This window comes from Schistocerca piceifrons, chromosome 1, assembly GCF_021461385.2.
Source record: "Schistocerca piceifrons isolate TAMUIC-IGC-003096 chromosome 1, iqSchPice1.1, whole genome shotgun sequence".
Classification (NCBI taxonomy): domain Eukaryota; kingdom Metazoa; phylum Arthropoda; class Insecta; order Orthoptera; family Acrididae; genus Schistocerca; species Schistocerca piceifrons.
This window is the reverse complement of record NC_060138.1, coordinates 703,758,947-703,775,015: the sequence shown is the minus strand read 5'-3', so window position 1 is coordinate 703,775,015 and position 16,069 is coordinate 703,758,947. Positions and strand designations below refer to the sequence as shown.

The following is a 16,069-nucleotide window of genomic DNA, read 5'->3' as shown; positions in this document are numbered from 1 at the left end:
TGTCCAATGTAAGCCGCTAATGTCAGTTATGCAATTTCTGTAATCAATCTAAGCAAACCACAGTTATATTCCCTCCTGGAAGAACACATTAGTCTAGTCTTTATCGTACAGATTTTAGCGCCAGACTCTTCAACTGGTAGGTCCTCAGCATGTTTTACACAGCGTGCATTTGTGGTTAAGTAGGAAAAATTCAACTTATATTTATCTCGAAACCGAACTGTCGAACAATGAGTAACGCCAAACAATTTTCATTTGAATTTTATTCTATTTCTTCATTTATTTGCGATGTACTGTGAACTATTTCCAGAAAGCACACAGTTGTCTTCCGTGAACACTGAAACACTAAATGGAAGGTCCATAATTGCTATATTTGCAAAATAAACCAACACAACAAATAAAAAGCAGATATTTATGTAATATCTTTCGTACCTCGTTTGCTGCGTGACACTTCCCTCAAAGGAGTATGTCGAAGATGCATTCATTACGTACTAATGTTGAGAACTTGTGCAGTGTAGTGTCGTTTCTGTATTGGCATGCATGTGTAACCATGTGCATGGAACTTGAGTGGGTAAAACCTAGTGCTAGCTCCACGAAATTTGTCAAGCATAACGTACGCGTATGTCTCATACAGTCAGCCGATTACATCCTGTGCGCACATTTTCATTTGACTAATGGGTAAGGATAAATCAGAAAAATTTAGGTAAAACTCACATTTTTCGGAGTTACAAAAGTATCAGTCACTTGATGATGGTGACAGGGGTCGAAATCAACAAATTTTGATAAGACGTACAAACATGTCTAATCATTATAGCTTTATAAAGAAAAAATTACGCCACTTAATAACCGTAACACATTAAACAGCGTACGCACCCAACATAATCAGTATAATCAATCGTGGCACATTGCAGTTGCGTCTTAGGCTTAACAAAGGGAACTGATATAAAGTCTGATTATAATATACTATGCGCTGCCCCCTTTCCTCCCCCTTTCGGCCAGATATTGCTGACGAAAATTTCTTTCGTTTTGGGGATTCTTTCTGGCTACCTCCAGATCCATCATCTAATACCCAATAGGTCAACGAAAGCAGGTAATTGTGTGGTACTGATGTTTGTAATGAGTGAATGTTAAATTTGATGGTACTTCCGTCAAGCTGTTACGAACGACATGGGAGCAAAAGTATGAATGGGGTTAAAAAGCCAGTAAGGTGAAGTGACGCAGTGGTTAAAGTACTAGACACACAGTCGGGAGGACCATAATTCGCATCTCTGTCCAATCATCTAGATCAGGTTTTTTTGTGGTTTTTGTAAATCCTCAAGGAAAATCGGGGGATGGTTCCTGTGAAAATGCCATGGTCGATTTCCTGCCAAATCCTCATCAGTGTACGATTTGCAGGGGGGGGGGGGGGATGGGGGGGGGGATTTCCCCCCCTCTGTATCAGACCATCCACTCCTCTGGTTTTAGTTTATGCATCCCAACCTGGGATGTTTATTTCCCACGCACTGGAGTAAAACTTTACATATAATTTAAATTTATGGAACCGAATACTGAAAGTTTACTATTAATACTGTTAATATGTTTGCTTATTAATTTTGAAAAAAGTGTTATGTAGTAGTTAAGCATTTCAAAACATTTAGAACTAAATGACAAGACGACTCACGCCGCATTTCCGTAGCATGCCACCATGTTGCAACACGTCGCCCCAGTGTAAACGAGGCCTTTGAGCCAGGTCTGTATTGTATGGTGGATGTGATGAGTTGCGTACGAAACTAAAACCTGCAATCAGATCCAAACGTCGTGGAAAACTACGAAGAGGTGTCATCCCGCAGCAAGATAACGCTCGCCCACATTCTGCCAAACGGACAGCCGACGCAATAAAGGAGTTGAGATTCGAGGTGCTGCAACATCCATCATACAGTCCAGACCTGGCTCCAAGCGATTTTCACATGTTTGGACCCTTAACGGAAGCACTACTGGGAAGAAGATTTGAAAGTGATGAAGACGTCATTGCTGCGGTGCAAAATTGGTTACAGATGCAACAGATAAACGTATTTTCCGATGAAATAAAAAAACTCGTAAAACGTCGGGAAAACTGCATTGAAGTCCAGGGAGGTTACGTAGAAAAATAACGCATGTTTCAGTTTTCTATCATCAGAATAAGTACAGCTTTTCACAAATGTGCCTTTACTTTTTGAATTCCCCTCGTATACCTGTATGTACATCTACATCTACATGACTACTCTGCAATTCACATTTAAGTGCTTGGCAGAGGGTTCGTCGAACCACAATCATACTATCTCTCTACCATTCCACCCCCGAACAGCGCGCGGGAAAAACGAACACTCAAACCTTTCTGTTCGAGCTCTGATTTCTCTTATTTTATTTTGATGATCATTCCTACCTATGTAGGTTGGGCTCAACAAAATATTTTCGCATTCGGAAGAGAAAGTTGGTGACTGAAATTTCGTAAATAGATCTCGTCGTGACGAAAAACGTGTTTGCTGTAATGACTTCCATCCCAATTCGCGTATCATATCTGCCACACTCTCTCCCCTACTACGTGATAATACAAAACGAGCTGCCCTTTTCTGCACCCTTTCGATGTCCTCCGTCAATCCCACCTGGTAAGGATCCCACACCGCGCAGAAATATTCTAAGAGAGAACGAACGAGTGTAGTGTAAGCTGTCTCTTTAGTGGACTTGTTGCATCTTCTAAGTGTCCTGCCAATGAAACGCAACCTATGGCTCGCCTTCCCCACAATATTATCTATGTGGTCTTTCCAACTGAAGTTGTTCGTAATTTTTACACCCAGGTACTTAGTTGAATTGACAGCCTTGAGAATTGTACTATTTATCGAGTAATTGAATTCCAACGGATTTCTTTCGGAACTCATGTGGATCATCTCACACTTTTCGTTATTTAGCGTCAACTGCCACCTGCCACACCATACAGCAATCCTTTCTAAATCGCTTTGCAACTGATACTGGTCTTCGGATGACCTTACTAGACGGTAAATTACAGATCATCTGCGAACAACCTAAGAGAACTGCCCAGATTGTCACCCAGGTCATTTATATAGATCAGGAACAGCATAGGTCCCAGGACGCTTCCCTGGGGAACACCTGATATCACTTCAGTTTTACTCGATGATTTGCCGTCTATTACTACGAACTGCTACCTTCCTGACGGGAAATCACGAATCCAGTCGCACAACTGAGACAATACCCCATAGGCCCGCAGCTTGATTAGAAGTCGCTTGTGAGGAACGGTGTCAGAAGCTTTCGGAAATCTAGAAATACGGAATCAACTTGAGATCCCCTGTCGATAGATGATTTTGTAAATAAGCTTTACCTATAATGTACCTTTAAAGATATAACAAGGGATGGCTTTTCTGATAGTGCATTTCTGATAGTGCATACGCGTAAATAGTGAGTTTCGGCATTAACATCTATTTATAAATAACTGTTTAACAATGGGTAACGCCACGGTCCAAGCTAGTAACATATATAATTATACTAACCCCCTAAGACATTCCTCCCCCCCCCCCCCCCCCACTGGTAAAAGCACAAATCGCACACTGATCCTCATCCATTCTGTCCTTAATCCTTTTCTAATAACCTAGTAGTCGACGAGAAGTTAAACTCTTGTCTTCCGTTATTCCTTCTCAGTGCAGGCTTACAGCCGGCCGGAGTGGCCGTGCAGTTCTAGGCGCTTACGGTCGCAGGTTCGAATCCTGCCGCGGGCATAGATGTGTGTGATGTCCTTAGGTTAGTTAGGTTTAATTAGTTCTAGGCGACTGATGACCTCAAAAGTTAAGTCGCATAGTGCTCAGAGCCATTTGAGCAGGCTTACAGTTTGCTCCACTTGATAAGCTATACGATGACTACAGCCATTTTCCATGTCCGCATCGGATACAAATTTATCATAACAGTGCCTCTTACTTACAAAGGTAGAACGTCGGAATCCTGCTTTGCAGGCTGGAACAAAATATGGTGATTAAGGAGTTACCACTTATCCTCCTCTCATCGGTCGAATTTCTTAAATATTTTTGTTCCATCAAGGAGCTGGACTCTGCCCACAACTTACTGTTTATGAACTGCAGATTAAAACTGAAGAAATTGCAAAAAGGCAGTAATTTAAGGATACGGGACCTGGATAAACTGAAAGAACTAAAGGTTGTAGAGGGTTTCAGAGGGAGCATTAGGGAACCATTGACAAGAACAGGGGAAAGGAATACAGTAGAAGGAGAACAGGTAGCTTTGAGAGATGAAAAAGGATCAAACAGGTAAAAAGTCGAGCGCTCGTAGAAATCTTAGGTTAACAGAAGAGATACTGAACTTAATCTGTGAAAGGAGAAAATATAAAGATGTTGTAAAAAAAAAGAAGCAGGCGAAAGGGAATGTCTAAAACATGAGATCGACAGGAAGTGCAAAATGACTACGCACGAATGGCTAGAGGACAAATGTAAGATGTAGAAGCATATATCACTAGGGATAAGATAGATACTGCCTACAGGAAAATTATGAACACCTTTGGAGAAACTATTACATACCCAGAAATAAATATGTTGATAATAAATACGTAGCATAACCTAATAAAAGTGAGGCACAGTAGAATATTTTGATACAGAAAAACACCTGAACCAGCAAAGATGCAATGATTTAAAAAGAGAATAGAAAAAATGAATATTACTCACAATAACTAATGTCATGACAAATGCCCTCTGCTAATTATAGAAACAGCTGTGTTGAGATAAGCTGAATATAGCTGAGCATAAATCTTCCATAACGATTTGGAACCTGGTTGTTGTTGTTGTTGTTGTTGTGGTCTTCACTCCAAAGACTGGTTTGATGCAGCTCTCCATGCTATTCTATCCTGTGCAACTCTCTTCATCTCCGAGTAACCAGTGCAGCCTCCATCCCTCTGAATCTGCTTACTGTATTCATCTCTTGGACGTCCCTCCAGTACTAAATCGGTGATTCCTTGACGCCTCAGAATGTATTCTACCAACCGATTCCTTCTTTTAGCCAGGTTTTGCCGCAAATTCCTCTTCTTCCCAATTCTATTCAGTACCTCCTCATTCGTTACGTGATCTATCCATCTGATCTTCAGCATTCATCTGTAGCACTACATTTCAAAAGCTTCTATTCTCTTCTCGTCCAAACTGTTTATCGTCCATGTTTCACTCCCGGATATGGCTTCAATTCATACAAATACTTTCAGAAAGGATTTCCTGACACTTAAATTTATACTCGACGTTAACATATTTCTCTCCTTAGAAACGCTTCTCTTGCCATTGCCAGTCTACATTTCATATCCTCTCTATCTCGACAATCATCAGCTAATATGGTTATGAAAGGGGTGAACATTTTTCCATGCAAACAGAAATGTGAATGTTGACCGCCAGACAGCGAGTTCGTGGTTGTGAGACGTGTGGCAAAAATGGAGGAACTACATTTTCACATCTACAGCTACACTGATACTGCACAAGCCACTGTACGATGCGTCGCGGAGGGTACCCTGTACCACTGCTTGTAATTCCTCGAGTTGACGTGATTCAGACAGTAAGAATTCTATCATGTGGCAGAAAAATATCATTGTGGTCTGTATATGAACGTTAATGTAGAACAAAAGGAAAGACTGTTGTATCTTCAAACACTTTGAAAAGTTTCGTTCCCAGCCGGTCTTGTAATAGAATTTGAATTATTTTCTTTCTCTATTTTTAAATGATGGCATTCACTATTTACTTGCTGCAGTATTTTAATGAAACTAAAAAAACTACTCCAGAAAAGTAACGATTTTCCAAATGTGAAAAAGTGATCCAGGTACAACAGGGTCATATACCTAAGAACAAATATTATATTCAAATTTAAAAACATTGCAATCGAAACAATCTTGTCAGTACCATATTTAACAGTTTACATGTTACATTATTGCTCTACTAGACGCCAACAATCAGTACATAAATCAAACTAAGAAGAAGTGTTATCAAAAGTCAGTTACAAGATAAAAAGGTTTTGAAATAGAAGCTATCTGCAACTTAGGCAAATTACCATTTTTGAGACAGATTAAATTTTGAGACATTAAAGAAACCCAATTCATTTGCAAATATCACGTCTTCCATGGCAAAAAGACCTTCCGATTCAAAGTACAAATGGTGCACGACGGACGAAGTATGGTTGAATCACCCACATGTTATTTAGCTATAGTTCGATTAAAATCACTTGATATATGACGTCTTTCACTTGCCGGTACAACGTTGTCTCATCGGCCGGCGGCTACCGCACGGTTATAGTTGACACACAAACACGGCGTGTGTCTTCCCAAATGCTGTTAATGTGTAACGCGGAGAAATGTAGCTAGCGGCCGTCGCGAGGTATGACGGGAATGTGAGATGCTCTATGGACAGCCGATTTTAAGTGGCCAGTGACTGAACTACGGCAGAGGACGAGTTTTGTAGCTCTGAATTTTTAAACTCATGTTCTAGTATAACCACAATGTAGTGATCTGCAATGTATCTGAGAAAATGGCGGTCAGCAGTCAGTGGCAGAACTAAAATCACGATCGCTCTGTTCCCGGCGATTACAGGTAACCTCAACGAGCAAATTCAATGCAGAAAATTTTAATTTTCAGGGCTAAAAAACTAACTGTAATTTCTCGCTATCATTCATTAGTTACCTGGAACTATCCTCACAGTGGCTTCACTATCTACTGCTTTACCAACCGATGGTTGTTTAGCACTTGTCTGTAGATTATAGACGATACTGGCAGGTTCCAAACGATAAAAGAATTACAGGAGGAAAAATAAGGGCAAATAAGAAAAGCAATAAGATAATCAAAATAATGCGGCAAAGTATTAGAAATTAAAAAATACATTTAAATTAATTAACTGAATAGAAATAATAATGAAAGTCTTTGATTAGACTTAGAAATAAAAAAAAAATTCACTCCATTCCACGAGTTTCGATCCTACGACCTTATACACGATGCTAACCATTGCTCTACGACACAGCGATAGTGTATAGGTGTTACATTAATGACCCTAATACTCCAGTAGCATCGCCTGAATTTCAGCCTTCAAAAATTTGGCTTCACTTAATGTCGCGCGAGACTTTTCGAAGGTAAGCAGGTCTCTGTGATTATAACAACAGTATAAGTAACGCTGAATTGCGTGTAGTGTGGAAGGATCAGTAGTGTTTGGTTAATTCCGTGTACGAAACGCGTGTCGCTATTGTTGTGTCACGTGTGATGAAGTACGGAATTACAGCGCCAGATCTAGGGTTCGGGATCCAAACACAACAAACAAGAAATTCGGACAAGGTGGGCCATTGTTAACGGCAGTTCGACAACGGCGAGCGGTTTGGGCATGGTGTTGAGCGCTCTTATTGGAGGAAACCAGTTCCAGCCCGTGAAGTATCAACTATCAAGTACTTTTAATCGGACTATAGTTTTCAAAATATACAGAATTTTACTCATCATTAAGTCCTGTAACAATATCCTCAAAATAAGTCTGTAGCTGCACCAGAGCAACAAACGGCACCAAGCAACCAGAGAACCTCATGCCCCACTCGAAACGGTTGGTTTCAGACGACCGGTAACGAAACAATTAGGACGCATTTTCATTGTTCGCAGTAATTCCTTGTGCGACGTGTTAATTTGACGCAACAGAATGTCTTAAACAAGTTGTAAAAGTGAGCAGAAAGGCGTTATCATGTTAACCGGACGCAATACTGCACTGCAGTCCCACCTAGGTATCTGAGCAGTCGCCCTGGTATCTGAGCAGTCAGCGCGACGGATTGATAAGCTATGGGGCACGGGTTCGATTCCTGGCCAGCTTGGGGACTGAGTGTTTTGTTGTCCTTGGAATTCTTATCGTCATAACTGGCACTACGCTTGAGATGGCTGTATGGGCATCGCCCGAAAGCCATAAATTAAAAAAAAAAAAAATACTGCACAGCAACTGGAAGCACGTGACAGTATTCAGAAAAGAAATGCCCAACTTCCGCTGCCACTACCGTGTTGTTTGCGCAGACAAACGTGGACCGGCGGCATCGCCCCCTCCCATGCTCAATCACTACATTATTCAAATCGAGGTATAAAATATGATGCAGCACTTAAATATATAAAATTCGTTATATTTATAATCGCTGCAAAACACACAACCTCATGGTTCAAATGGCTCTGAGCACTACGGGAGTTAACATCTGTGGTCATCAGTCCCCTAGAACTTAAGAACTACTTAAACCTAACTAACCTAAGGACATCACACACATCCATGCCCGAGGCATGCCGATAGTGCTCAGATCCATTTGATAAGCAATTTCTAGTGACGCATGTCACAAAACCCTCCATCGGCGAAGACTCTGAAAGCAGTTCAAATAATTTCTAATGTTATTTCAGTTTTATTAACTTCATCAAATATATGTTTGATTTTCAAAAACGTATTTCAACTGTTACTAAATTCTGATATCCATGTTCTCTCATGGTTTATCATTTCCCTACTACTACTACTACCACTACTACTGTTTGCCGTCTTTGCTTCAAGGAATTTTAGAAGTTTCTACATTTTATTCTGTGAATCCTATGCGTGAGGTATAGCCCCTGCCATTTCTGGCTCCGACCAACCGGAATGAAGTGGGTTATTTCTCAGTGGTGCAAGGTCTGGGGATTTTAAGTCCGACAGCTGTACAATGACAGGATCTTTTACGTTCTGGAACTTTCCCGAAGCCGTTAATGAGCTTGCTTACTTTTTCAATCATCTTTGCGCAATAGTGCGATTTTTTGTCATATTTTACAAAGGTCTTCGTGGAACTTTTCGTAGAATATGGTTTTGTTTACTAATTGTGTACGCGATTTTACAGTAACTTTGATATTATCAAAACGGCGTTTTCCAACGCCAAAATAATAAAATGTTGTTTTATTCTGAATTATCACCAATAAGAATTTTATGGAAGTTTTCAGTGTTTTTTTATTTCTGAGATCTTTTTCTTCATTTAGGATGTTATTTGGATTTATGCCAGATGTATGTTGATTTCTACTTCCTCCAAAATGCTCATGTAGCTTCCTCGTTACTCTCTATGAAGAACAGAAATATTAGTGTTCATGTACACTGTAGAGTGTTGATCTTCTCGAAGATATATACTAAATGTGGAGAGGTTGCTTTCATTTTTGTCTCTCTGTTCTTTGTGCCTTACTGTAAATTTTCGTCCTGGTTTCCCGATGTAGATCTTGTCACAGTTACTGCATTTAATTTTGTATATTCCTAACGTCGCATTTCTTAGGTTCGTCTGTTTTGTGTACTGTTTTCCTCCTAGTTTACTCTCTGTGCACAAACTAATTTTAACGTCAGTATTACGAAATGTGATATTTATTTTTTGCGAAAAAATGGAAATCAGCGTGTGGCATTTGGCCGGGAGGCCCCACCAGGGGAAGTTCTTCCGCCGAGTGCAAGGCTTGTTTCAGTCGACGCCACATTGGGCGACTTGCGCGCCGGTGAAGAGGATGAAATGATGATGAGGACAACACAACACCCAGTCCCCGAGCGGAGAAACTCTGCAACCCGACCGGGAATCGAACCCGGGCCTGCTGCATCGTAGGCAAGCACGTAACCACTCATCTACGCAGACGACATATTTCCCATTATGGCAGTGTTTTCGTTAATGTTATTTCCTCATTTTAGTTTGTGCATTTGCCCCTGATTTTCTTTCCGTCCATTTTCTCGACTACATTACGACTGTAGCCGTTATTAACGGCTACAGTTTTAATTTTATCTAATTTTGTTTCCATGCTTTCTTTAATAAGCTGAACTTAATCGCACTATCTATTATAACGTGAAAGGTTTACGTTCTAGTGGCCGACTTTTACATTCTTCATAGACCCGAAACAGGAAGCTACATGAGCATATTGGAAGAAATAGAAATCTACACGTATCTGGCGAAAAATCGAAACAACATCCTAAATAAACAAACGGAACTCAGAAATAAAAGAATATTGAAAACTTCAACGAAATTTTTATTGGTGATGGAGAGTTCAAAACAAAATACAATTCTAAATTTTACCAAAATTTTATGAACGATATCAATGGATTTTCATCAAAGACAAAAAATTAAACCCAAACCATATCTCTAACACACAGCTCAATAATAAAAAGACGTTGTACAAATATAAAGAAGTTCATCTTATTTGTAAAATAACACTTACGATTTTACTGCTTATTGCGTAATATATATATATATATATATATATATATATATATATATATATGTGTGTGTGTGTGTGTGTGTGTGTGTGTGTCACATTGGTAATATGGTGATTATGTTTAGGTAACGCTCGAAAACGAGTCATGATCGAAACCCGTAGCAATAAATAATAAATTGGCCAGGTACGGGTAGTATTTGCGCTCTGAGAGATCCGAACAAACTTAATTATGTATACAGACACTTCACCTATCCCGGGAATCGAGAATCTAGAGGATTTTTGCTTGTTATCGACATCGATACTGGCAAAATATCGATCCCGGAAATTCCAAGAATTTCGAGAATCTTTCAATTTTACCTCTGAAGTCAGATAACAAATGAAGAAAGAAATGTTATTTCGTGGACATAATTACAAATTAAAAATTAAAAATTTTCGGCTTTTTTCTTTTATTGTAGTGTGAAGCATTTCTTCTTTCCAAATTTCACGATTCTAGGTCAACGGGAAGTAACGAATAGGTTTTGATGAGTATGTTTGCGAGTGTCAAAATATGTGACATAAATGGCAGTGTCTTTAGATTGCACTGATTTAGAAGCTTCAATTTTTTTACATTGCCAAGATAGCGCAGACCTTAGTATGGGATATAAACTATTCACTGCAAAAGGATTTTTAACAGTCAGACAGACAGATAGATAGATGGACAACACAGTAATACCATAAGGGTTCCGTTTTTACCAATTCGGGTAAGGAACTCTAAAAAAAGCACATAAAGAAGCAGCTGTGGTGGAATACCATTGCAATGGATGTACACTCTCTCTTGAACTGTTATTAAGTTGTAGTTCACTTTCATATTATAAAACAGTGTTGTAAACGCTAGCATTAGGGAGAGTTAAGACATCAGCAGGTGTAAGATAACAGGTATGAAATGAAATGTACATGACTACAGGCCCCGATCGCCTGTTGTTGCGACTATAGACTATCGAAAATACTCTATAATGAGTAATGTACTACGCAATAGATGCAAGATTCTGTGTATTTTTTTAAAGTACCAAACATTCAGATATTCTTCTATGGAACAGAACCAGTTGTACACGTCGTAAGCATTCAACAATTTTTATGGATTCATATTTCACTTTTTTCTGTGCCACAATGAGACTGATCGATGAATAGTAGAAGACATTTTTCCTTACAGTATTATATTTAATACTGCCGGTCCCAAGCACGGGGCCTCATTTCGCAAGTGATGAGGAAGGAGGAGGGGGAGGAGTAACACCTCGTAAAAATACCTGGGCCCATCTGGCTCCGGATGGTAGCACCCTGGGAGGCCCCTGCCCAGGGTTCCAGGTGAAGCCCGGTCAACGGTCTCAAAGGCGGAAGAGGAATCCTAACTCCCAACGGCAGAGAGAGCGGAAGAACCTAATGGAGAAAAAAGAACCAAATCCTCTTTGCGTCTCTCTTGTAGCAAGCGGCGAAATGGTCAGCGTCTGTTCAACAGTGGTGCGGCAGAAAATCACGTTCTGGAACTAACGCTTCCAGTCTTAACATTTTGAGTTCACTCAATGAGTCTACTCAACCCCACCTGATTCCAGGTACAATCATCACGGAGCATTTTACTAATCACAATATTACCCCAGGTGGTCAATCCACCGCCGGTATTACTGGCGCAACTGGTCTTTCGGATTCTGGGGGGCCAGGTTAAAAGGCAACGTGATCAGCGGAGGAAGTCGCAGTCCTCTGGCCAACTTAAAACCAAAACAAATAAATTTTTTGGAACACTTACCATACAAACACCATTGCAACCAGGTAAACTTCATACGTTGGGAAATACATTAAAAGAACAGAAGGTTCAAATTTTGGCACTTCAAGAAATACCAATGACGGACAATAACACCATGAATTTCGGCAATTATCGTCTTTTTAAAAATAAAACTGATAAAAGAATACTTAATAATGTGCCACATCTGGAAGTTGCTTTTGCAGTCACCAAAAATATTTTAAACTCAACAACACAGGTCAAACCCATTAATAATAGACTAATGACAATTTATCTTAAATGAGCAAATAAAGTATACACTTTAATTAATGCCCATATGCCAGTCAATGAGAACAACCGTAAAAAACCTGATGAAGATAATGAAGCTTGGGAAACATTAGAAAGCATCATCTCGAAAATTCCCTCAAACCATGCTAAAATTTTAATGGGTGATTTCAATGCTTAATTAGGTAACGAGAAAAAATGTAAGAAAACGGTGGGTGGATTTCCTGTGCATAAATGAACAAACCAAAATGGCCAAAGACTTGCTGAAACATGCAAAAATTTTAACCTTAAAATCATGTCAACACATTTTAAAAAGAACCCTTCTCAACAAAAAAACCTGGCGGGCACCCAATACATTTATTGGGGAATTTCAAATCTATCATTTGGCAATCTGATATCCTAACTACAAAGAAATTTTAAATGTCCAGGTTAGGAAAGGGGATAATATTGATTCTGACCATTATCTAATGCGAATAAAAGTAAAACTTCAACCTCAGAAACTCTTCAAAACAAAAAATATTATCCCAAAATTTGACACTGCTAAAATAACCCCAAAGTCTAACAAGTGAACTTGACAAAAAACAATTCAACATTTGGCAAAGCCTAAAAGATAAGTTCATCAAAACAGCACAAAATTTAATTCCGCTTCGAAAGAAACAAAAACACCCTTGATGGAACGCGGATTGTGAAACAGCAGTTAAGTCTAGGCATGAGGCATTCAAAAATTGGAATAGTAACAAAACTGAATAAAGGCACAACACCTTTCTGACTGCGAGAAAAGAAACGTCTAAATTAATCCGACAGACTGAAAGAAACAACGAAAATGGGCAACTTTTGGAAATCGAAAAAGATTTCCAAAAGAACAATACAAGAAACTTTTATAAAACATTCAAAGCGAAACTGACTGGTTGCAAAAGTCGATTCAAATTATAGACCAATCAATCAAGTTAGGTAGAAGTGATATTAGAGTAGACTGCCTCGTCTTTGCAGACGATCTGGCGATTTTAGCTATGGATGTTACTACAGTTCAATAACAAACTGAACGCAGGACTACAAATATCATTCGAAAAAACGGAATACATGGCATGCAACAAACAAGCACCAAAGTTTTTGAACACGAAATATGGAAAAATAAAAAGTGTATCTCAGTGTAAAAGTTAGGGGAAATCATCCAAGAAACCGTCTGGAAAAATCTTCAAATAAAGTTCGCTGTCAAAAGATGGCAACTGCATTCAGATTAACACAAAATATTTATTATAAAAAATCACTTTCTAAATTCAGTGAACTTAGACATTACAGCACTGTAATCAAACCTGAATGTCTTTATGGAGCAGAAACTTTAATTTTAAATAGGAAGAGGGATACTGAAGAAATTTAAAAGAAAAATTATTAGGAAAATATTAGGCCCCAAAATTCTATGGGGAAACTTAAAGGCTGAGAAGTAATAAAGAAATAGAAGAATACACAGACATACATGGTGACATGAGAAAACGAAGACTTAATTTTATGAGCACATTAAAAGAATGACACCCACTAGGTTGACAAAACAAATAGTAGAATTCTACGAAAACAGAAGTAAGGCCAAAACTGAGCCAATCAAATAGATTGCTGCGATTAAGGAGGATCTTAAAACAGCCTGTGTAACTCAGGCAGACCTTACAGACAGGAAAACATTCAGACAAAAGATATTTGATTGGAAAGTTGGTCAGAGGGAAATTCGAAAACGGACTGGAACATCGTGGTCTGATGAAAGAAAGATACTTCATTCTGAAATGATGAAACAAATTTGGGCACAAAGAAAGGCCAACTATCAACCATGACATATTATTATCTTTATCAATGTTAATCTGCGACTGATTGTTGACAAACTTCGTAAGGGAGCAAATTTACTATGAAGGTGCTGTCAACACCCCCAACTGTTTAAAGATGTGTCTACAACAGAATCTAGAATAGGCACCACTATCATCTCCGGGACAATCCATGGAACACCAGTCTTGGACCCGGCCGGCGTGGCAAAGCGGTTAAAGGCGCTACAGTCTGGAACCGCGCGACCACTACGGTCGCAGGTTCGAATCCTGCCTCGGGCATGGATGTGTGTGATGTCATTAGGTTAGTTGGGTTTAAGTAGTTGTAAGTTCTAGGGGACTGATGACCTTAGAAGTTAAGTCCCATAGTGCTCAGAGCCATTTGAACCATTTTTAACCAGTCTTGGAAATTCTGTGTAATACTAACAGTAAACAAACGAGATCGCAAACTAAAGTGAATAAAAATGCCATTATGAGGCTGCAAGTTAGGATGCTTGAAGCAATAAAAGCGATCAACTATTGTTGTTGCTAGTGGCTGTAACAGATATCGAAAAATGTGTATTGTATTAAAATAATTACAACATTTTAATGTTCTTTAAATAATGTAGGCAGAAAAATAATCTGAATTATGTAGCAGGTGTTGCATTTCATACCTCACTATAATTTTTCACGAATCTAAAACCATATTATGTGAAATAATGTCTCTCTCTTGTGCTACATGTATCATGAAGATAATGCAGGGATTCCAAATACACTGGGAACTGCAATCGGCTTTTACACAGACAGAATAATCTTCTGGAGAAAAATTGTGCCGGTTCTTTTTGCCTGTGTTGTTAATGCCTGAGAGGCTTTGGAATTTAATCTGCCGGATAAAGCTAGCATCGTTGTCGAAACCAACGATTTGTTCGCCGCCAAGTTAAACACCTCCGCGGGAATGGAGTAGTGCGGGGCGGAGCGCCGCGATCGCAGCGCCGCTGACGGAAATAAGATGAATTATTGACACAGCGCCTGGGCGGACGCATGCGATGAAAGGCTCAATTTCCCGATATAACGGCTTGCTGCGCACGAAACGAGCACAATGCGCCCGACAGACTGCTGGAGAGTGCCCCACGTCCGTTTTCTGACACGCTGCGGTGACGTCAAAGCAGCGGGAATGAATCACGGCTCGCCTGCGTCTGACAACGCGTAGGTCAACATCAATCTTGTAGACAATGCGCTGCCATCATGTTCAATCTCTCGGTTCTCTGCTCCACTAGGACGACTGGTTATCACTCGATATCTCTATTTATAGGAAGATAGCAAGTGTATTCCTTCAGAAGCCCGGATAGCTCAGTCGGTAGAGCATTAGGCTTTTAACCTAAGGGTCCAGGGTTCAAGTCCCTGTTCGGGCGAATATTTTAATTTCATTAGCAGTTGTCAATGGAACCTAGGGATTCCGAATACTTACGAGCCGTGTGACATTTCCGAACAATGTAAACTGTAGTAAAATGTTGGTAACGCGCTTACTCAAATATGATCTCTTCAAACCATGATGAACCAGAATAATTATTTCTTTAATTTTTATCCATATTTTGCAGCTTCAAACGTGGCGATATTCAGTACATTGGAAGTATGAATTAAAAACTGCCTCCAGTCACAAATTTTTGTGTTTTATTAAATACGCGACGCATTTCGGATCCTGTGGGTCCATCATCAGGTATAACTTGTCATAATACATGATTTATTTGTGCTCTTGAATGAAGTGTGAGTTACACTGCTCATTTTTTCCACTACTTCGCACATATTTTCCGCGTTTTACTTACGAAATTCATGACCTAACATGAAACCTCATCACAGGAATATGAATGGACACACACAGTCCGAAATTCATCGTCTATTTTTTAATAAAACACGAACATTTGTGACTGAAGTCGCTTTTTAATTCCTGCTTCCAGTGTATAAAATTATTATTACTTCGAAAAGTACTGTCTAAGCTTAAGCCAGTTCTCGGGTAGGGCTGATACACGCATACAGATTGCTAGAGACAAACGAGAG

The 16,069-nt window shown here is 39.5% G+C and overlaps 1 non-coding gene across 1 annotated transcript; it reads left to right on the top strand.

The window, feature by feature from the left end:
- The first annotated feature begins 15,353 nt into the window (after nt 1-15,353).
- On the top strand, nt 15,354-15,426 carry Trnak-uuu. The gene has a single exon. It is a non-coding gene; the product is annotated as a tRNA-Lys (tRNA).
- The last annotated feature ends 643 nt before the right edge of the window (nt 15,427-16,069 follow it).